Consider the following 22,509-nt stretch of genomic DNA (forward strand, 5'->3'; position numbering starts at 1 on the left):
AACTGCCAATCATTAGCAGACCAGAGTTCCGCTGTGGCGACCCCTAACCGGGAAAAGCAGAAAGACGCAAGCAAGCAAGCATTACATGCAGTCTGAGGTTAATCTTAACAGTGAGGAGATTGTTTATTTGTCTGATGGTGAAGGCAATGCTGTTCCATGGTTTAGTTATGCTTACTGACGATGAGTCACCATGTGAGTTGACGGATTTTTGGGATTGTATTAGGTGCTGGTTCTTTGATCAAAACTTCCTTTTGGGTTTGTACCATTTTACTGTATTCCTGATGGGTTGAGGTGTCTGAGGGATGGAACTACACAAGACAGTGCATGCATGAGTGAAGCTATCCAGATATAAAGAGAGAAACAAAAATATAGCAAAAGTGCTCAGACAGACACTGGCCAAGATTCAAAAAGAAAGGTGCATGGTGGTGTAAAATGTCTATCGTGAGTAGGCCAGTTTACACAATCATAGAAAAAGTGATTCGGAGACAGCTGTAGCTACAGTGAAGAGGACCTCATTATCAGGTAATCTGCATTTCTTTGAATCGTTTGTATTTACCAGTTGTGCTAAAGCACATTTTAGCAGTAGTGTGGTGCAGCGGTAGCATTGTTGCCTCACAGCAAGAGGTTCTCCCATTTGATTCTCGGCTGGAGTGTGGTGAGTGCCTTCTGTGTGGAGTCTGCATGTCCTCCCCACGGTTGCCTGGGCATTTGAAAGACATGCGTAAATGGGCGTGCCTTCATTGAAGATTGAACGTTGAGCTGGCACCTTGGCGTTCATGAAAATCTACTGCCAATCATTAGCGGACCGGAGTTCCGCTGTGGCGACCCCTAACCAGGGAAAGCCGAAAAGACAGACAACATTGTCTGACAGCTTAAGCATTGCATTTGCACTGGCACTAGACTTTTCAAGAGTCAGGGCATTTTCAGAACATTCCTGATTACGCCTCTTCTCCATCCCTCGTAACATGTTAATATATGTGGTAATTCACTGAGGATTATAGGCAGTCAATAATGCCAAATTTTAGAGTTTCAAACTTCTCATTGTGCAGAAAATGCATTTTGCTGCAAACCCTATTATATTAATTTTTTTAAATGTATTGCAGTAATACTTAAGATGTGTCCCTGATTTTGGCAAATTTCTCCCCGACTGCATCATTACCCTTTGCCACAGCCTTCTGGACCACCCTCTATTGTGATTCTTCAGTTTACAGCAAATCACTGGAGGAGAGCGGTCTCTGAATCAGAAAGGGTTACTTTAAGGTAATCCCTGCCAATGGATCTAGATTCTATGCAAATAATAATGTGTCACATGTGTAAACATACTGTATAGTATAGCATAATATAGATGATTCAATCTAATAGCACTGGTTATGTATTGTGAGACTTGTGTTAAGGCCTTATGGTACTATAATCCAGAATATGCAGTGTATAGGTAGGCTCAAAAATGACTGCATCATAGAATCAGCAAGCACACAACTATTAAACAAAATAATTTCACTTAAAAATGATACAAGCTTTATAAAGAAATATAAACATGGAACTTTTACTATATCCAGCACAACCCAAATATGTGTAATAATCTCATGTGTTTGAGGAAATACAATGTTATGTTTATATTCATGATATTTTTGTAAATATATGATATTAAAATTGGGGTTGCTAGGTTCCCTTCTGCATCTGTGAAAAGGTATGAAGCTCAGGGAATGAGTTCAATTTGTAGTCCACGCTTTCTTTCTACAAATGCAAGGGCTGCTTGTTAGAGACAATTGGCAAAATATATTATATGAAATCTTTGAATTCATGCACAATGCCCCAATCAGCTGCATGCAAGCAGTCCTCCGGTGATGCATGCACTCATTTCTTCAATCAGTAGTTGCCTCACAAAATCATATTATATGGCAGAGTATTTATCATTTAATGTAAAATAGTGTTTTCTATTCGACTGCATTTTAGATCTGATTCAAAAATTTGAAACGTATAAATGACCATGCACTAAATCAAAAAGAATGCAGTTTGTGACATCATATTATAAAGAAAACTACATTAAAACCTTTATATCTGACTATCAGAATCAATATTTTCATTTAGTGTGATGCTCTGCAAATGTTTAAAAAAGTTTTGACTCAAGTTAATTTCTGGAAGTTGCATGTTATATGGTACACTTGCTTTCTAGAGAACTCCATTTGAGTACTGACATCATGAGGTTAGATCACATCCTCTCTCTCTCCTAATTCACCATCCAAACACTATACAACTGGAAGTGTAGAAATATATTTGCATTGAGCTTTCTTTGGAAGCGAACTATAATTCACAGTGAAAAAGGTTCAGTGGTAACCAGTAATGAGTCATTTGTTGCAAGGGAATTCAGAAGAAAGTTCTTGTTCTGGAAATTCAGTATATTTCTCAGTTTGTGCACATTAGCTAAGAAACCAGAAAACGTATAGAGTTCTAAATTATGAGGTTTCACCAAGGAAGAAGCATTGAAGATAGTGTAGCTCCCACTGTATTTCATTGTAGAAGTAATAGACTGTAGTTTTTCATTACACCACAAGGTAGAGCTTTTCAGGGATATCCAAGACAATTTTGAAAGTGAAAGAGGAGACTGAGATAATAGCTGAAGGAGGGAAGACTGAAACAGGGAACTGAAGGGGAAAAATGGCCTTGCAGCATGACTGGATTTTCTTTCTAGTGCTTTGGTGCAGGGAAGTGAAGTAGCAGAGTGTGTCTGTCTGTTGCTGAAATCCTGGATGATGGTATTTTGTGGAACCCGGAGAGAAGTCTGAAACCAGTAGTTCCACGTCTGCATATGATTCAACAAGAAAGGGAGTTCCTTTGGGCGTAGTACAGAGAAGCCATAGATGATTACCAGAGTTCTGGCAGGTGATTTTCTACTTTTCTCATCAGTGGAACCACGGTGCCTGGTCACTAGGATATTCTCGACAGAGTGGTGAGAGGCTCTGGCCATCATTTTATATTTTTGTAAGATTGTGGATTTTCCCCACCTGAATGCTTTGTGGATTACAAATAACTGGGATCCATATGAGCTCCAACTTGGTCCCCATCATGCCGGCAGCAAGACTGTAAGTAGTCAATGGCCAGTGAACAAGTATAATAGAGTGTTTCATAGTTGGTCTGTTTATAATGTATTAAGGGGGTTGAGGGTGTTAGTACTGCTCAATGACACTGCGTTTTTTCATATATGTATTACTGCATTATAAATCTTCATTGTTCAATGACATTGCATTTTGCTCGTGTTAGGACTGCTTGCCTTCAAGAATTTTGCTGCTCAATGACATTGCATTTTCTCATATCTGTATTGTCGATTATAACTCTTTTATTGCTTAAAGACATTGCATTTTTTTCCATGTTTGTATTGCTGCATTATAAAGCTTTACTGCTCATTGATATTGACTTCTTTGTACATGTTTGAACGTCTAGACCTTTTTCTGCTGAGTTCTGGGGAAGAGGGCGAATGTATGTTTTCATTGCATGCATATCTCACCTTGCCTTATTGTTAACTGGTGCGGTGTTGAAATAATTTGTTTGTGGTTGTGCTACTGCCTTTTAAGCTAGATGTGTCACTAGAATAAAATCTGTCATTCTTGCCGCTTTGGTGTGTTGGGCCTATAGGGGTGTCCCCAGAATCAGGTAGGAAGGAACTCATATCTACTTCAGATACACCTGCAGGTGCACTACATTAGCTTGTCCATGATTGCCTGTACTGCCTTGGACTCCACCCTATTCCCCTGTATGTGTGGAAAGCAAATCCAGCAGAAACATGAACCCAGAAGTAGCCGCTAAGTGGTGCAAACAGCACAATGCTCAGTCAGAGCATTCCTTAGTTCTGGTGTTGCCAGGGGTCACATGGTATGTCAGTTTGGGACGAAGTACCTGTGTCTTAAATATGAGGAATTTTATCTGGGATTTTTATGCTGTTTAAAAGTTAATGACTGTGAACTTTTTGTCACGCTGAACTTTTTCCATCTAGCACAAGGCGTTTTAGAGATTAAACAGTAACGGAAAGCTTCAGTTCTGTTTTTGTCTTTTCCACCTAAAGCATTAGGTGTTGTAGAGATTAAACAGCATTGGATAGCTTCAGTTCTGTTTTTGTTCAAGCAAAGATTTGTTTGATGTTCTTGCTAAGCGGTTAATACCGCGGGGGTGTCTATTGTACTGCAAGGTATCGCAAAACTTAAACAGCATTGGAAAGTTTTAGTTCTTGTTTTGTTCGAGCAAGGATTTATCCGATGTTCCAGAAAAGCAGTCATTATCGCGGAGATACCTAGTGTGGTGCTAGGAACTTTGGAGAATTTTGCCAGAATTGATGAACATTTCTACAGTTTATTTTGGATTTAGCACCATTTTTACTGACAGAGATTTGAGCGGACTACTAACGAATCTGACTTTTTGCAATATTTTATGTTTTGAATATTTTTTAATTAAATATTGGAATCTTTTGAGTTGCCGTGGAGTAGTGGTTTGATTTCTTCTTGCATTTTTAATTTTTGCTTACCGCTACTTTATTAGTGAGCTGTGCATCTCAGCAACATGTTATATGGTACACTTGCTTTCTAGAGAACTCCATTTGAGTAATGACATCATGAGGTTAGATCACATCCACTCTCTCTCCTTATTCACCATCCAAACACCATACAACTGGAAGTGTAGAAATATATTTGCATTGAGCCTTCTTTGGAAGTGAACTATAATTCACAGTGAAAAAGGTTCAGTGGTAACCACTAATGAGTCCTTTGTTGCAAGGGAATTCAGAAGAAAGTTCTTGTTCTGGAAATTCAGTATATTTCTCAGTTTGTGCACATTAGCTGAGAAACCAGGAAAAAGTATAGAATTATAAATTAGGTCATTTCACCAAGGAAGAAGCATTGAAGATAGTGTAGCTCCCACTGTATTTCATCGTAGAAGTAGTGTAGCTCCCACTGTATTCCATCATAGAAGTAATAGACTGTAGTTTTTCATTACACCACAAGGTAGAGCTTTTCAGGGATATAAAAGACAATTCTGAAAGTGAAAGAAGAGACTGAGATACTAGCTGAAGGAGGGAAGTCTGAAACAGGGAACTGAAGGGGAAAAATGGCCTTGCAGCATGACTGGATTTTCTTTCTAGTGCTTTGGGACAGGGAAGTGAAGTAGCAAAGTGTGTCTATCTGTTGCTGAAATCCTGGATGATGGTATTTTGTGGAACCTGGAGAGAAGTCTGAAACCAGTAGTTCCACATATGCATATGATTCAACAAGAAAGAGAGTTCCTTTGGGCATAGTACAGTGAAGCCATAGATGATTACCAGAGTTCTGGCAGGTGATTTTCTACTTTTCACATCAGAGGAGCCACGGTGCCTGGTCACTAGGATATTCTCAACGGAGTGGTGAGAGACTCTGGCCATCATTTTATATTTTTATAAGATTGTGGATTTTCCCCACCTGAATGCTTTGTGGATTACAAATAATTGGGGTCTATATGAGCTCCAACTTGGTCCCCATCATGCCGGCAGCAAGACTGTAAGTAGTCACTGGCCAGTGAACAGGTATAATAGAGTGTTTCATAGTTGGTCTGTTTAGAATGTGTCAAGGGGGTTGAGGGTGTTAGTACTGCTCAATGACACTGCATTTTCTCATATTTGTATTGTTGCATTATAAATCTTCATTGTTCAATGACATTGCATTTTGCTCGTGTTAGGACTGCTGCCTTCAAGACATTTGCTGCTCAATGACATTGCATTTTCTCATATCTGTATTGTCGTATTATAACTCTTTTATTGCTTAAAGACATTGCATTTTTTTCCATGTTTGTATTGCTGCATTATAAAGCTTTACTGCTCATTGATATTGCCTTCTTTGTACATGTTTGAACATCTAGACCTTTTTCTGCTGAGTTCTGGGGAAGAGGGTGAATGTATGTTTTCATTGCATGCATATCTCACCTTGCCTTATTGCTAACTGGTGCGGTGTTGAAACAATTTGTTTGTGGTTGTGCTACTGCCTTTTAAGTTAGATGTGTCACTAGAATAAAATCTGTCATTCTTGCCGCCTTGGTGTGTTGGGCCTATAGGGGTGTCTCCAGAATCAGATAGGAAGGAACCCATATCTACTTCAGCTACACCTGCGTGTGCACTACATTAGCTTGTACAGGATTGCCTGTACTGCCTTGGACTCCACCCTATTCCCCTGTATGTGCGGAAACAAATCCAGCAGAAACATGAACCCAGAACTAGCTGCTAACTGGTGCAAACAGCACAATGCTCAGTCAGAGCATTCCTTAGTTCTGGTGTTGCCAGGGGTCACATGGACTGATATGCAAATACAGCAAGTCACAAGATCCATACCAGTTGTAGGGCATGGATTTTTATTAGACAGCACTACGGACCCTACTGAGCAGAGCACATTGGCCTTATTAGAATGGAAAAATCCTTTAGTGTATGAGCACACACCTTTGAGTGTACAAATTTCAGATGAGAGTGCAATCTGTGTGGCAATCCCTGAGAAGTGCACTACCTCAGCAACAGAGAAAATACCCGTGGAAGCTATCCAAGTAGGCCAGAACCTTACACCAGAAGCTGCAGCTTCACTGCCCATAAATACTATAGGGTCTGAAGTTTTGAATGCTTTGGGAAGTATTGTAGAGAAATGCTTAAAGCCTACACAGTCATTCACTGGGTTTGGCTACCATAAATTGTGTTTCTTTTCAGGCAAACAACCCACACCTCAGGGAGAGGAGGATTTTGAATCATGGATGGATCAGGCTTCACAAGCTATAGAGGAGTGGGATATCCCAGAATCTCAGAAGAAGCAGCAGATAGCTGAAAGTCTAAAGAGATTAGCTGCAGATACCATACACAACCTAGGGATGGGTAAGCAAGATTGCATGGCCAAGGACTATTTAGGAGTACTGCAGGATGTGTTTGGAAGGACCAAGAGGGCTGCTGACTTACTGTATCAATTTGAACATACATACCAAGAAGTTGGTGAGAAACTATCTGATTACATTAAGTGATTAGATAAAATGCTCCACCAGATCATCCTAAAGAAGGGGGTGGATCCAATAGTAGCTGACCAAGTACAGATTGGACAAATTTTACAGGGAGCTCAAGCTATGGACCCCATTGTGTGGAAAATGAGAATGAGAATGAGAAATAGGGAAGAGACTCTAACTTATTCTCAATTGGTTAAAGGGGTGATGGAAGAGAAAGCCCTGTTGGAAACCAAATTTTAGTGTTCAATAGCAACTAAAACAGTGAGTGAACACCAGCAGGAGTCTATAGCCATACTCATTACTCAAACAGGAGTCATGGCCCAGAGTGTCCACAATGTAGAGGTGTCACAGTTGCAGATGCAGGTGTCTTCCCTGACCAACGCCATAGCTCAAGTCACCAAGACAGTTGCAGAATTGCAGAAAGCCGTGGTAACTTTAGCTGAAGGGAGGAATACATCAGCTAGAACCTCCATGAAAGGACTCAGGGAAGAACCAAATCAGCCAATGTTCAGAGTTCCTACTGGATTTTGCTTTCACTGTGGGTATGCAGTGCATATAAAGCGACAGTGTCCTAATGCAGAGAACTTGAAAAAAGTGAACAAATTATTACTGGCTAGTGCAAATGCAGGGAAAAATCAAAGGGCCTCAGCGAAGGAGCCAGCTGAGTGCCCAGTTACAAAGAGCTCCACAAAATCTAACATCAAGAGACAGCATCACAAACCCTTGCAAAATCAAGAGACAGCATCACAAACCCTTGCAATAGGGGAGAGAAACTATCTACTATGCACATTTCTAGCTAATCTGAGGTAAACAACCAAACTGGAAAGCCATCTCAGCCAAAATCTCAGCATCTGAGACCACAAAGCATTACTAAGCAAGAGTCTTATCTGTTAAAATGGTGATGTCAACCAGTGGTACCTCAACCACATGCTGACTGCCGTGCAGCTGAACAGCTTCAGAAACAGAAACTACCTGATGGCCTACTGGGGCTGTCCCCTGTTGTGTCAGTAAAAATAGAAGAAGTATATAGTAAAGCACTGTTGGATACTGGTGCACAAATCACCATTCTGTACAGAGACTTCTACCAAAAATACTTAAAGCATTTTCCACTTGAAAAGTTAGAAGAATTGGAGATCTAGGGGCTAAGTGACACAGAGTTCCCTTATGATGGTTATGTCTCACTCAAGTTAGAATTTTCCACTTCAGTTGTTGGGTCAATAGAAGTTTTTGAAACGCTCACTGTTGTGTGCCCCAAGCCAAAAGGAAAGGATTCATAATCTATTTTAGTGGGGAAAAATACTGACCTCGTCAGAAGAATGCTAATGCCTCAGTTGACCCAGGAACACCCAACACTACATCCTCTCCTGAGACCAGTTTTCTGTGCCCTTTAAAGGGAGAAGGATAGTAAGAAAGATGAAATTGGTCATGTGGGGGACCCTGTCATATAATTCATCCCAGTCAGGTCACCTGCTTGAGAGCCAAAGTGAGGATGTGTGGACAAACAGTTTCCTCTCATCTCATGAGGGAAATGGATCCAGAAAGTGACTTGCCACCGGGGCTGGAACTAGTCCCAGAAGTTTGGCCTGCAAACAAGTTAAAGCATCCTTATGACACTTTGCCTGTGGGGTTAAAGAATAAAGGAAGCACTCCCATTGTACTGCGTTCACAAGTGTGTTTGAGAAATGTTTATGCTGCCACTCCATTACCTGCTTCTGTGTTGACAATGGATGAGAGCAGGACCAATGAGTTCAAGCTGGAAGATATTGATATAGGAGGTGATCTCTTGCCCCCTGAGTGGCTTACCAGAGTTAAAGAGCTACTAATGAAAAAGAAAAAAACATTTTTCTACTAGTGAACTAGATGTGGGCTGTGCAAAAGGTGCAGAACACCGAATAAGAGTAAAAGACAACCGGCCTTTCAGGGAAAGTTCCAGCAGAGTAGCTCCAGGAAACCTGGAGGACTTAAGAAAACATTTGAAAGAACTAAAAGCCACAGGGATAATTTGAGAGTCAAAAAGTCCATATGCCTCTCCAATTGTCGCTGTTAGGAGAAAGAATGGGCCAATTTGCATGTGTGTTGACTATCGTACTCTGAATCAGCGAACCATTCCAGACCAGTACACACCTCCCCGGATTGAAGATGCTCTAAATTGCCTGGTGGGCAGTAAGTGGTTCAGTGTGCTAGACTTAAGGAGTGAATACTATCAAATCCCTATGCACACAGAAAATAAAGAGAAGACTGCCTTCTTTACCCCTTTGGGATTTTTTGAGTTTGATTGCCTACCTCAAGGTTTATCAAATGCACCGGCAACTTTCCAGATAATCATGGAAAGAACAGTTGGAGACATGCATCTCCGGGAAGTGTTAGTCTACTTGGATGACATCATTGTCTTTGGGAGGACCCTAGAGGAGCATGAAGAAAGACTGATGAAGGTATTGGACATGATTGAGAAGGCAGGCCTGAAGTTGTCATTGGATAAATGCAAGTTCTTCCAACCTTCAGTAACCTATGTGGGACATGCAGTGTCTGCAAATGGAATATCCACAGATCCCAGCAAAGATGAAGCAGTGACATCTTGGACCAGACCCAAAAACTATCACAGAGCTGCAATCTTTTCTGGGGTTCTGCAGTTACTATAGAAGGTTTGAGGAAGGATTTTCAAAGATAGCAAGACCCCTCAACCATTTGCTCCAAAATGATGAGATAGCAGATGAAACAGATGAAGATATCCTTGTGAAAAAAACCTAAGGGACCGAGAGGTTCTAAAGAACTCATCGAGAGTCGTTGGGCTCCTGAATTCAAAGAGTTGTTTGAACAGCTTAAGTACTGCCTCACACATGCCCCTGTGCTGGCATATGCTGATTCAACAAAGTCATACACTTTACATGTTGATGCTAGCAGGGATGGCTTAGGAGGAGTCCTTTACCAGGAGTATGACAAGAAGCTGAGACCTGTGGCCTTTATCAGTCAGAGTTTATCCCCCACAGAAAGAAACTACCGTGCACACAAGTTGGAATTCCTTGCTTTAAAGTGGGTGGTAGTGGGCAAGCTACATCACTATCTCTAGGGGCCTGAATTTGAAGTGCAGACTGACAACAATGCTCTGACATACTTCCAGACTACTGCAAAGCTAGATGCTACTGGCCACAGATGGATGGCAGCTTTATGCAGCTACAATTTTCAGTTTGAAATATTGCCCATGACATGAAAATGGAGATGCTGATGGTCTGTCCAGAAGACCTCAGGGAGATTTACACCCCGACGATGAATGGGTGGACATTCAAGCATCAGGGGTGAGAGCTGTGTGTCAGATTGCAACCTGCTATCAACACACTGAATGTCGGGCCCAGAAGTTGGGTCTGTCTGCAGCAAGCATACCCCGAGCTTACTATAATCTGGTCACTTTACAGGCTTCATCGCTACCAGTTTTGAGTAACAGTGACCTCAGGAGAGATCAAAGAGAAAACCCCTTAGGTCAGTTGGTGGTAGCTGCTTTAGAGAAGAAACAAGTTAATATGCTTCACATGGATATTCATCCTCTGGCAAGACTTTTGGCCAAAGAATGGGACAGTCTCCTGATACAGAATGGAATAGTGTATAGGAGATCTACAAGTACACTCGGCAGTGAAAAATGGCAATTGTTGCTTCCACAGAAGTATAGAGAAGTAGTACTCCAGTCATTGCATGATGAACCTGGTCATCTTGGTTATGATAGAACTATGGGTCTGGTACAAGACAGGTTCTATTGATCATGCATGAAGCAAGATGTTGAGGTTTATTGTCTTACATGTCTTTGTTGCATTCAGAGAAAGACTCTGCCAACCAGAGCTGCCTCATTGGGTCAAATGGAAAATTGTGGACCCATGGAACTGGTCTGTATAGATTTTCTGTGCATTGAACCGGATGAAGGTGGGATCAGTAATGTGCTGGTGGTGACAGACCACTATACCAGATATGCTCAAGCATTTCCCACTCACGATCAGAAAGCTATTACAGTGGCAAAACCACTAGTTGAGAAATTCTTTGTACACTATGGCCTGCCAAAAAAGGATACACTCTGATCAAGGATGTGATTTTGAGAACAAGCTTGTCCATGAACAACTCTCTCTGTTGGGAGTCTAAAAAAGCTGCACCGCTCCTTATCATCCTCAAGGGGATCCTCAGCCTGAGCGCTTCAACATAACTTTACTAGACATGTTGGGGACACTATCTGCTGAGAAGAAAAGTCAATGGAGTAGACATGTAGCCACAGCGGTGCATGCTTGCAACAGTACTAAAAATGATACTACAGAATTCTCGCCTTACTTCCTAATGTTTGGAAGAGAAGCACGTCTTCCTGTTGACATCACCTTTGGAGTCACAGCTGATGATACACCAGTGCGATTTCATAGCAGTTATGTGGAGAGACTCAAGAAGAACCTCAGGCTTATGAGCTTGCTGAAAAATCAAAAGGACAAAGACATCAGCGAAACAAGGCTCACTATGACAAAAAAGTAAAGATGCATGACTTGCAGCCTGGGGACAGAGTTCTTTTGAGAAATGTGGGACTACAAGGAAAGCATAAACTAGCTGACTGCTGGGGATCTGTGATTGACATAATTTGTTCTCAGCTACCTAATATCCCTGTCTACCATGTTTGCCCTGAGGGGAAAGAAGGACCCATTAAAACATGGCACCACAAGAACTTAATGCCTTTGCAAAATCAGTGAGACTCATGAATCTGGAACCTAGAATGGCTCAATTGAAGCCTAACTCAAGGCGATCCAGAAGGCTAAGGCGGAGAGGAACTATCCTTTCCAATGTTCAAGAGCCTATGCTTCCTCCTGCTGAAGGAGATGAAGACAGTGATGATGACTGGGGTTTCAGTGGGCTTTTTTATGAGGACGTTCAAGACCCCGTGGGCTGTAATCTCAATGTAAATGCACCGGAATTCATTCTTTGTCATTTTGAGAAGCCCAGACCTAACAATAGTCTAAGTAATGTTTCTGTAGTTCTTGCAGAACCTGATACTGATAGAGGCCCTGCTAGGCAAACTTCAGAAAATAGTGCTGAGGACAGTCATACCATTATGGAAAACAAAAGTGAAGTTATACAAGTGGAGATCTTAGAAGTAGACAATATGCATTCTGAAGAACTGGACATTGAATGTGATGTGAGTAACAAACCTTCCGAGCAAAATTTCTTAGCTGTCTCTTCTGAACCAAAACTACAGAGACTGATTCAGCCCCCACAGAGACTTACATATAACAGTTTGGGACATAGTACATAGGAACCTGCGACCACATCTCATCGGAGAGTCTGCACCCATAATTCCTATGCCTCCTACTCCTGTGGTGACACCCCACCCCAAGTTAAGCATAAGGCTGATTACCCTTGGTGGAATGTACCTTTGAATGCAAAAATATTGTTCAGTTCTTGGGGGGACCCAAGATTTTCAAGTGGGGGAAGAGTGTAGCTCCCACTGTATTTCATCATAGAAGTAATAGACTGTAGTTCTCCATTACACCACAAGGTCCTTTTCAGGGATATAAAAGACAATTTCGAAAGTGAAAGAGGAGACTGAGATACTAGTTGAAGGAGGGAAGACTGAAACAGGGAGCTGAAGGGAAAAAGGGCCTTGCAGCATGACTGGATTTTCTTTCTCGTGCTTTGGGACAGGGAAGTGAGGTAGCAGATTGTGTCTGTCTGTTGCTGAAATCCTGGATGATGGTATTTTGTGGAATCAGGAGAGATGTCTGAAACCAGTAGTTCCATGACTGCATATGATTCAGCAAGAAAATGAGTTCCTTTGGGCCTAGTACAGAGAAGCCATAGATGATTACCAGAGTTCTGGCAGGTGATATTCTACTTTTTTCATCAGAGGAACCATGGTGCCTGGTCACTAGGATATTCTCGATGGAGTGGTGAGAGGCTCTGGCGGTCATTTTATAAGATTGTGGATCCCCCCCTGAATGTTTTGTGGATTGCAAATAACTGGGATCCATATGAGTTCCAACTTGGGCCCCATCATGCTGGCAGCATGACTGTAAGTAGTCATTGGCCAGTGAACAGAGTATAATAGAGTGTTTCATAGTTGGTCTGTTTAGAATTGATCAAGGGGGTTGAGGGAGTTAGTACTGCTCAATAAAACTGAATTTTCTCATATTTGTATTGTTGCATTATAAATCTTCATTGTTCAATGACATTGCATTTTGTTTGTGTTAGTACTGCTCAATGACATTGCATTTTCTCATATTTGTATTGTTTCATTATAAATCTTCATTGTTCAATGACATTGCATTTTGCTCATGTTAGGACTGCTGCCTTCAAAAATTTTGCTGCTCAATGACATTGCATTTTCTCATATCTGTATTGTCGTATTATAACTCTTTTATTGCTTAATGACATTGCATTTTTTCCGTGTTTGTATTGCTGCATTATAAAGCTTTACTGCTCATTGATATTGCCTTCCTTGTGCATGTTTGAATGTCTAGATGTTTTTCTCGTATTTGTATTGCTGCATTATAAAGCTTTACTGCTCATTGATATTGCCTTCCTTGTGCATGTTTGAATGTCTAGACGTTTTTCTGTTGAGTTCTGGGGAAGAGGGTGAATGTATGTTTTCATTGCATGCATATCTCACCTTACCTTATTGCTAACTGGTGCACCGTTGAAATAATTTGTTTTTGGTTGTGCTATTGCCTTTTAAGCTAGATGTGCCACCTAGAATAAAATCTGTCATTCTTGCTACCTTGGTTTGTTGGGCCTATAGGGGTGTCACCAGAGTCAGACAGGAAGGAACCCATATCTACTTCAGCTACACCTGTGGGTGCACTACAATAGTTTACTCCTTTACTTTTTTTTTTTAAACAGGAAAAAGATACAGTGAAAAGAATGGGACCATAATGGTCAGGAATTACTGCAAGTCCACAAAGAATTTGGTTTATTTACCATCTGTTCTTTATAAGGTCACAAGATGCAAGAGACTATAGATGCTTACTTCACTGAGACAAAGATCAGAGCCAATGACTATGAATTTGAGTTGCATGAGTCATCGATAACAGATAAAGCAGTTTGTGGTACAAGAAATCATGAAGCAAGGGATAGATTATTAACAAAATTAGATAAGACATCCTGAAACGCTGTGGTCTGTTCAGATTAACTGAAATTACTAGCCAATTAGTTAAGATAATTAACCAAGGAAAAGGATATTTGTAAGATAATACGCGAGTCAAACTAAAAGGCAGTAACAAGAAACAAAGTTAAAATGTACCACAGAAATAAAGGATGTGAAAAGAACAGCCTTGTGTGGGTGAATTATGGCAACAACTAGGATTAGACAAATGCTTGTACAATTAAAATTCAAATGCCCTGTACCTGGTGTGGATCCGGACAACAGAAGAATGTTGTACTAGTTCAAATTAATAAACTGTAGAGAATCTGTCTAGAAAAAAGAACATGTAAATGATGGGCACAAGCAAAAATATATGCAAGTAGACAAAAATAATGTGTGAATAGTATCACTACTATTGTGAAGCAACATGAATTACATACTTGCATCAGTCTATACCTGAAAAAAGTAAAGTTAGTAAAAGAGAGCAATACCCAAGGCTTACAGTTGACAAAGTGGTGTCAGCAATGCTAATTCTAATTTCTTTGCAGTGCTAGATGTAAAACTAGGATTCCAGATGAATAAAGCTGTATGATACAAGCTCCCAACTGTGTATATTTAATATGAAAATAGAATTAATAATCACACAGAGCAGTATCCTCGGTGCCTATTACTTCTTTTTCTTTCTATAGAGGCCAGTTTTCATTCTTTTGTTAGGCCTGTGTTGTAGTCCTTAAACTCATCTCCCCGCCCCATAAACACCTCCCATTCATATCTGTCAAAATAGCAAATTTGAGATGTTTGCTGTTGTGATTGATAGCTCACAGCAGGAGACAAAGTTTAGGTGCTGAGAATAATGTTCTGTATGATTATCTCTGTCTTTTAAGTAGTCATTGAAAAGCAAGAAATAGTAATTAAACCTGAATGACTGAAAGAAAGCAAGGTATACGTGAAAACACATGTAAAGTCAATGCATTGAAAGAAGCTTAGGGGCTATGATGTAACATTTTAAAGCCAAGAACTGCACTGTGGGATACTTACAGGTAGACTAAAAAAATCAAGATGACGGACCCCATGTGGGCAGACTATGGAATTACATTTAAAAAAATATATATTAAAAAAGTATATAGAATCCAAAAGTGGTGTTAAAATGTAGGAAACATGACAACTTGATGAAATAAACATGTTTTTTTCAGTCTGTGGGTACGGTTCTCCTTTAAGTAAGCTACTATTTTGAATGCATTAACATTCTTGCTGTGTGACAAAGAAATAAAATAGTATGTATACTCAGGTACATTTTGATTTAATACCTGCTGTCTTCCTCATTCTTTCCAAGTGGTGACCTGTGACAATTTTGAGGGAAGCAGTTGCCATTCTTAGAATGTGCAAATAATAATAATAAATTTTGGAGGCTACATAATTTTGGAAATTCATAGATGATCAGGACAATGGACAGTGCAAATTATGTAGGATATCAACCATGCACGGGTTGTTGGTGAGTCTTAGACACAGCACAGATGGGAAATGCTCAGAACAGTGCAGTATGCAGACCATGTCAGTGAGTGCACAATAACATGTAAATATGGAAACAAATGCAAATGAGCCACCCAGAATAAGAGATTGAAGGAACTCATAATAACAGAGCATTTCAGAGATATAAAAAGAGGAAGCACTGTGCAGTGATGTTTACCAATTTAAATATCAGGGTTTGTGGTGTACATAATAGGGGCCATGCTAGGAATAACAGCATACATTTTGAGCCACTGTCAGAACCCGTATTCAGAGTACTGCCCATCCTATCTGCACCAATGGGGTGTACATGCTGACAAACTAACATACTGTGGTCCACTTCCAACTGGGCATGACTACTATAAGCTACTTGGTCAAACTGCATTGAGGAATATGCAATGCATTCCCATTCCTGGGGACACAGATGTATGTGCAACATTATCATCTTGCATTCAAGTACCTATCAGTGACATACAACTGACATATTAGGAATGCATAACAAACATGTCAGCTTACTGGAAACACTCATCATCTAACCCACTACCATACTCATGGGTGACTTTAATTACTCCACTATTATGATACCAAATGTGAAGGCATAGAAATTCCTGGATATAGTAAATACAAACTTTCTGGAGCAAATTGTCAATATGCCAACCAGGCCAGAGACATTCTGGATTTGGTCCTCACTAATATGAGTGTGTGCTACACTGCTAAGTGCAATGTCCTGTCTGGTAAGGTCAGCCCACAAAATAGATTCCTTTGAAGTAAAAATAAAACCCAGAATCTGAGCTAATCCTGGAATGCTTAGGACTACACTAAGGCTAACTTTCTACTAGTACGTGATAACCTGACAAAATTTCAAGGGCCCATAAACCATGAGAACACTGATGCCTATGTGGAACAATTCACAGAATCTCCATAGAAGCATATTAATAGATGCATAGGGGCAACTGTACCCACCAGGAATAAGTGCAGCACTATCTCAAAAACTAACCCACCCTGGTGGAATCACAACTTCAGTAGGCTCTATACAAAAAAAAGAAAATCATAGCAAAAGTTAGGAGGTGTAGCACCCAGCATGATAAAAGCACTCTCATCAAACTAGATATACAACTCAGAGGAACAACAAAGTCTACCAAAACCAAAGTTGAGGTAAATTTGGCCTTCCAGGCCAAGGATAACAAGGCATTCTTTAGCTGTGTCAGCAACCTGAAAGGCAATATACAATTTTGTGCACAGCTCATTTTTAATGTAGCCAACTATACTGAGCCAGAGGATAAAGCAAACCTACTGGCAGACAAATTCAGCTCTAACTTTATCTTTCCCCGTCAGCATACCTTCAGGAAATACCATCAGATATAAATCCCTCTACAATCACTAATGAACAAGTCGTAAATGCTCTTTCTAAGGCCAATGGAAATACATTGATAGGCCCACAGAATATTCTAGGGAGCTTTCTAAATTGCACGAAACATGACCTATCAGGCCCTCTGGAATCACTACTTAACTGTAGCTTCTAAAAAGGATTAATTTCTAATGAATTGAGAAGAGCAGGGGACATCCCTCTGCACAAGGTGGGCCATCTACAGATCCTGGAAATTACAGACCCATAAGTCTCACTAGTCTTATATTCAAAGTCTTATATTCAAAGCCACGGAAAGAATTATAATGGAAATGATCAATAATGACATAAGAAACCTCCCAGTTATTTGACCAACCCAGCTTATTTTTGTTAAGTGCAAGTCATGCTGACTCAACCTGGTGGACTTCTTTGGGAAGGTCACCAAAGCAATGGATGAGGGCAAAATTGTTCACGGTACCTTCCCTGACCAGGCTAAAGCATTTGACAAAATACCCCACTTGGACATTGTTAACAAACTCAAGAGGTTAGGTATAAACCCTTATGTCACTGGGTGGATAGCCAGATGGCACGCAGACAGGGCTGAGGAAGTTAGAATTGGGAAGTCCACCTTTACAAAAGATGCCAGTCACAAGCAGAGCCCTTAAGGCATCAGACTAGGGCTGCTCCTTTTTGGCATTTACTTCTTTGAAGTCAAGGCCAATGTCAAGGGCCTCTGCCTGACCAAATTTGCAGACAATTGCAAATTAGGACCAGACATACAATGCTCCACTGACACTAATGTTCTCCATGAAGGCTGACACAGACAAATAACTTGTGTCAGAGCCATGGACTAAATCTAAATGCCAAAAAATGCATAATAGTATTCTTTGGGAAGTCATCCACCCCTGGTAACTATCATACTGAAAACATACCTCTAAGAGTTAAACCAGCAGTAAGGGATCTGGAGGCACATAGAGAATAATCTACCCTTTGATCACCACATGTCCAGAGAAGTGAGGAAATCATTCTTTGCAGTGCAACTTACAAACAAAGGTATGGCATCAAGGTCCAAGGAGGTCATTGTTCAACTGTATTCAGCAATCATCAGACCGATCACTGAGTACAATTCCCCTTTGGTATGTACTTAACAAGGCACAGCCCACACCTAGAACATCCACAGAGGTTCCTCACTATAAGAATACATTCATTCGTAACATGTCCTATGCAGACTGCCTCAAAGCCCTATCCCTATATTCTGCCGCCTACAGGCTGTTGAGGGGGCCCTATGCCTGGCTTCACCCTGATAGACCTCCTGCACATCCTCAAAACAAATACCACCAGAATTACCCATTCTACAGTTTTAAACCATGTCTGTGATACAAAAGGTACATGCTGGAGAGACAGGTATATATTCTCGAGACTAATGATTCATTAAAAAAAATAAAATAAAATATAATAAATAAATAAAGTAATAATGTACAGAAGTCATTAACAAACCAACAATTGGCACAAACAAGTAGTGTTTTCAAATTCTGAGATGCAATACAAGAAAGATTTTGGAAGCAGACAGAACTTGTAAGGGTATTAAGTTTTGAAAAGAGAAAAAAAATTGAAAGGGACTGTCTGCTCTACTTAAACTGCAAAGCTTACCCTAAATCTTTTAGGGAGAACAACTTTGTTTTTACAGACTTTAACAATGAACATCCGCATGAACCTGTTGTTCATTTTGATGAATTTCCCCTTTTAGAACAACCACCTTAGTGGCATTCTCAGAGGATTTTAGATCTCAACAATCACAATCAAATGAACCAGTGAATGAAATCACATCATTCACCAATGTATACGAGTATGAACCACATGATCTCGAAAAGGAGGGGCAGGCATCACCGTGTTCCCTAGGTATAGAATTTTTCCAAAGTACTGATTCTGCTACTAACTCACCTATCATTGTATCTAACATGAATGATGACTTTAAAATGTACAATTATAGTGAAGAAATATTTGGATCGGAATATGTTAATTTATTGGAAAAAGGTTTTTCTTTTGTCCTGACAATTATGTTACACACTGAAAACATCATGTTTGAGTTAAAGCTCTATATAACGAAACTTAATTTTAAATTGATATTTTTAGACTGGAAGAAAAATTATGACATTGGTAATTTGTACAGAAAGAGTTTATTCAACCCCCCCTTACGCACTTCACTTGCACTATTTGAAAAAAAATTGTGAACATGATTTTAGAAAGCTGCTAAACAATAGGTAAAACAACATTGATTTTAATATAACCTTTACAGAAAGGTATATGTTAAAGAATTTGTATTCATACAGGAATGTTATGATCCTGAGACTCGATAAAGGGGTAGATGTAGTAGTTATGTCAAGTAATGACTATACTAACAAAATGAATCTGATACCGCATAATAAAACATATGAGGAATCTTCTATTATCTGTGTCAATGTTTCCTGTTCTAAGACTGACTTTTTACTTAATGAATTAGTGGACCAAGGACGAATTACAGGTGAGGTGTTTCACTTCCTTAATACACAATACCCTTTAGTTCCTTCAATTTTCAGGATCCTCAGAATTCATAAAAGTGTGAGGATCCCCCTTTAAGATCTATTGCTAATACTGGCAGATCAAAAACACATCACATTGCCGAATGTATTGAAATCAAACTTACTCATATTTTGGAAACTTTTACCCACCTGTGTAAAGTTTCATGGGACTTTTTAAGTAAACTCAGTAAGGTGGTGTATTTAGAAGAGCAAGTATTTCTTACAACTGATGTTACTGAATTATTCAGCGTTATTCCCCATGATGTGGGTCTTGAATGGTTCCAAGAATTCTTAGTTGAACCAACTTCTTTTTCATCTTCTGAAATTAAAACCCTTACTTTATTAATGGAAACAGATTTGAAAAACAACTAGATTTTTTTTGACGGGAAATATTTTTACAACTGAAGGGTATGGCAATGGGAGCTGCCCTGTTTTTTTTGCCAATATAGTTATGATTCAATAGGAGAAAAAAAGTATATTTCAAGAAATGAAATACAAAATTCCTGGTCCATGTACACTCAGTTATTGGATGATATATTTAATATTTGGAGACAGCCTTGTAACAAGATTGATGAATGTATTAATTATATTCATTTAACCACATCTTTTTAGAAGTTTGCTTACTATATTGGAATTGATAGCATTAACTACTTAGATATTAAAGTGTTTAAGAACAGTAGGTCAGACAGATTTCTAACATTACTATATACATATATATATATATATATATATATATATATATACACACAATTTAAACATGTACAAGATATCTATCTATGGCTAATTCAATGCACGTTGCCAGGCACCATTGTTCTGGCTGATATTCTTAGAGAACCTTGAAAAACAAAGTAATAGGACTGTTTTCACCATATGTTCCTTTAAATGTATAGTGATATGAATGCTTAAGTTACTAAACTGTATTCATCTGCACAAACTGTATGTTACTTGCATCTTATTATGTTTTTGTATAACACTGTTTGTATCTACTACCTGCTTTGAATATTATGCACTGGTATATTAATAGCCTTGTGGAGCTTTTCTCCCTGGGCCTCCACTGAAAATGGGCTTTTTTGACCCAGTGGACTTTTCTGGTAAACAAATGCCAATAAATAAATAACTAAATAAATATTTTTTAGGAAATTGACCTACTCAAACTCAATTTTATTTTAAACTAGCTGTCACCCTCCCCACCAGAAGAAGGGGATTGTAAAGGGTTGGTTTGTACATTTAGCCAGAATGGTTTCTGAAGTAGATACATTTTTAACAGAATGTGACAAACTGCCTAAAATGTTTTTAATGAGAAGATACCTGAGTGACCTTATTCTAGAAGGATGAAAAGTGGTTATTTCAAAGCGAGAGAACGGAATTTATTGCCCACTGGTGAGGGACCAAGAAATTAATCTTACTGATGAAACAATCTGAAAAACAAGTCCTTTACAGACTCTATGGTTATGACTTATAGTGCTGACTTTTATGATATCAAGAACATTTTGGAAAGAAATTGGAATATTTTATTTTTATGTATGGGAACATTACTGACAATGTTGGACTCAAATCTCATATAGTTTGTAGGAGGGGAAAGACTATTAAGAAAGTTGTGGTACATTTAAATGCAGCTCTTGTCTGTTTTTTAGAAGAGTTTATGATGGTCAATAAAATGGTGATAAAAACCCTACTCATTGTAACTGCAACTCCATGGGGGTTAGTGTTCAAAGCATTATGTTAAGTATGTTCTTGTTTTTATGTAAGGAAAACTGAGAGATGACTTAGATAATGTATATATAAGCACATGCATGAATTAAACACAAGAAATATAATATTCAGAATTTCCTTACGTATTTTTTTCTTTTTATGGTATTAGATAAAATTGAAAAAAATCCAAGGAGAGGTTCCCTGGAAAGATTGACTTGAATATAAGGAGTTGCCCTGGCAAATTAAACTGAATGCCTATAACCAGCAATCAGCATCTATAGCTACTACCTTAAAACTTAAATCATACGCTGTTTGATGGGTATGATGTTCTTTTTGTACAATGTATTAACCTGATGAGTAGTGGTGCTGCAATAGCGTTGAAGCCTCACAGCAAGACGTTGTCCCGTTCGATTCTCAGCTAGAGCGTCTTCTGTGTGGAGACATACGTGAATGGGCGTGCCTTTGTTGAAGGTTGTGCATCAGGGCTGGTAACTTGGCACATAAAAATCCACTACCAAACATTAGCAGACCGGAGTTCCGCTGTGGCGACCCCTAACCAGGATAAGCCAAAAGACACAACATTAACCTGATGAGTGGATGGCAACAAAATTTTATTTTTTTCTCTCTGATGTGATTTATTTTATGATAGTACTGTTTATTAGTGACAATGTTTCCTTAAGACAGAGTAGCCTATTTAACTTTTTACAAGATTACAATTTTGATTGGATTAATCAAATGTATGTATATGATGAAGACTTTGTTTTTAAAAGCTTGTTTCAGTGTGCTGTACTTGTTCTGATTAAGTCATGTGATTAGAGGGATGAAAGCGCTTATCACTGGATATTTGTTTTTTTACTACTTGTTTGTACCATTTGTTGCTTTGGTGATGGCTTCTGTACATTAATACTTTCTCAATTTTTTAATTTTGTGTTGGTTATTATTTATAATGTGTTTATGCTTCATCTGGACAGTTCACATGGTTTCCACATTTGGCACATCTGAGCTATACCAAGGGTTGCTGTGCGTGGCCTTCCCACAGGATCATCAGGCTGATAAGTGCAGACACATTCCATATAGACAGGCCTATCCACACAGGTAGCAGACATGTTGGGAGCTGGTGATGTATAATATACGTTGTTTGTTGTGTATTGCAAGTGATGCTTGATATGCCCACAGCTCTTGTAATATACAACATGCAGCACATGTGGAAAACTGGACCACTGTGGCATGAGTATTCTGACTACTGAAGGGATACTTTTAAAGTTGAGACACCTCTGGAGGGGCATTCAATATTGTCTTGTCATAAGTAGGAAAATATTTGTTGCGTG

General features: G+C 39.3%; 1 protein-coding gene across 1 annotated transcript in view; it reads right to left on the reverse strand.

The window, feature by feature from the left end:
• The window catches only part of LOC122800900 (neuronal tyrosine-phosphorylated phosphoinositide-3-kinase adapter 2-like), a 394,493-nt gene that overhangs the window by 169,660 nt on the left and 202,324 nt on the right, over positions 1 to 22,509 (reverse strand). The window lies entirely within an intron of this gene.

Source organism: Protopterus annectens, chromosome 4.part1 (assembly GCF_019279795.1).
Source record: "Protopterus annectens isolate FY-2018-M chromosome 4.part1, PAN1.0, whole genome shotgun sequence".
NCBI lineage: Eukaryota > Metazoa > Chordata > Ceratodontiformes > Protopteridae > Protopterus > Protopterus annectens.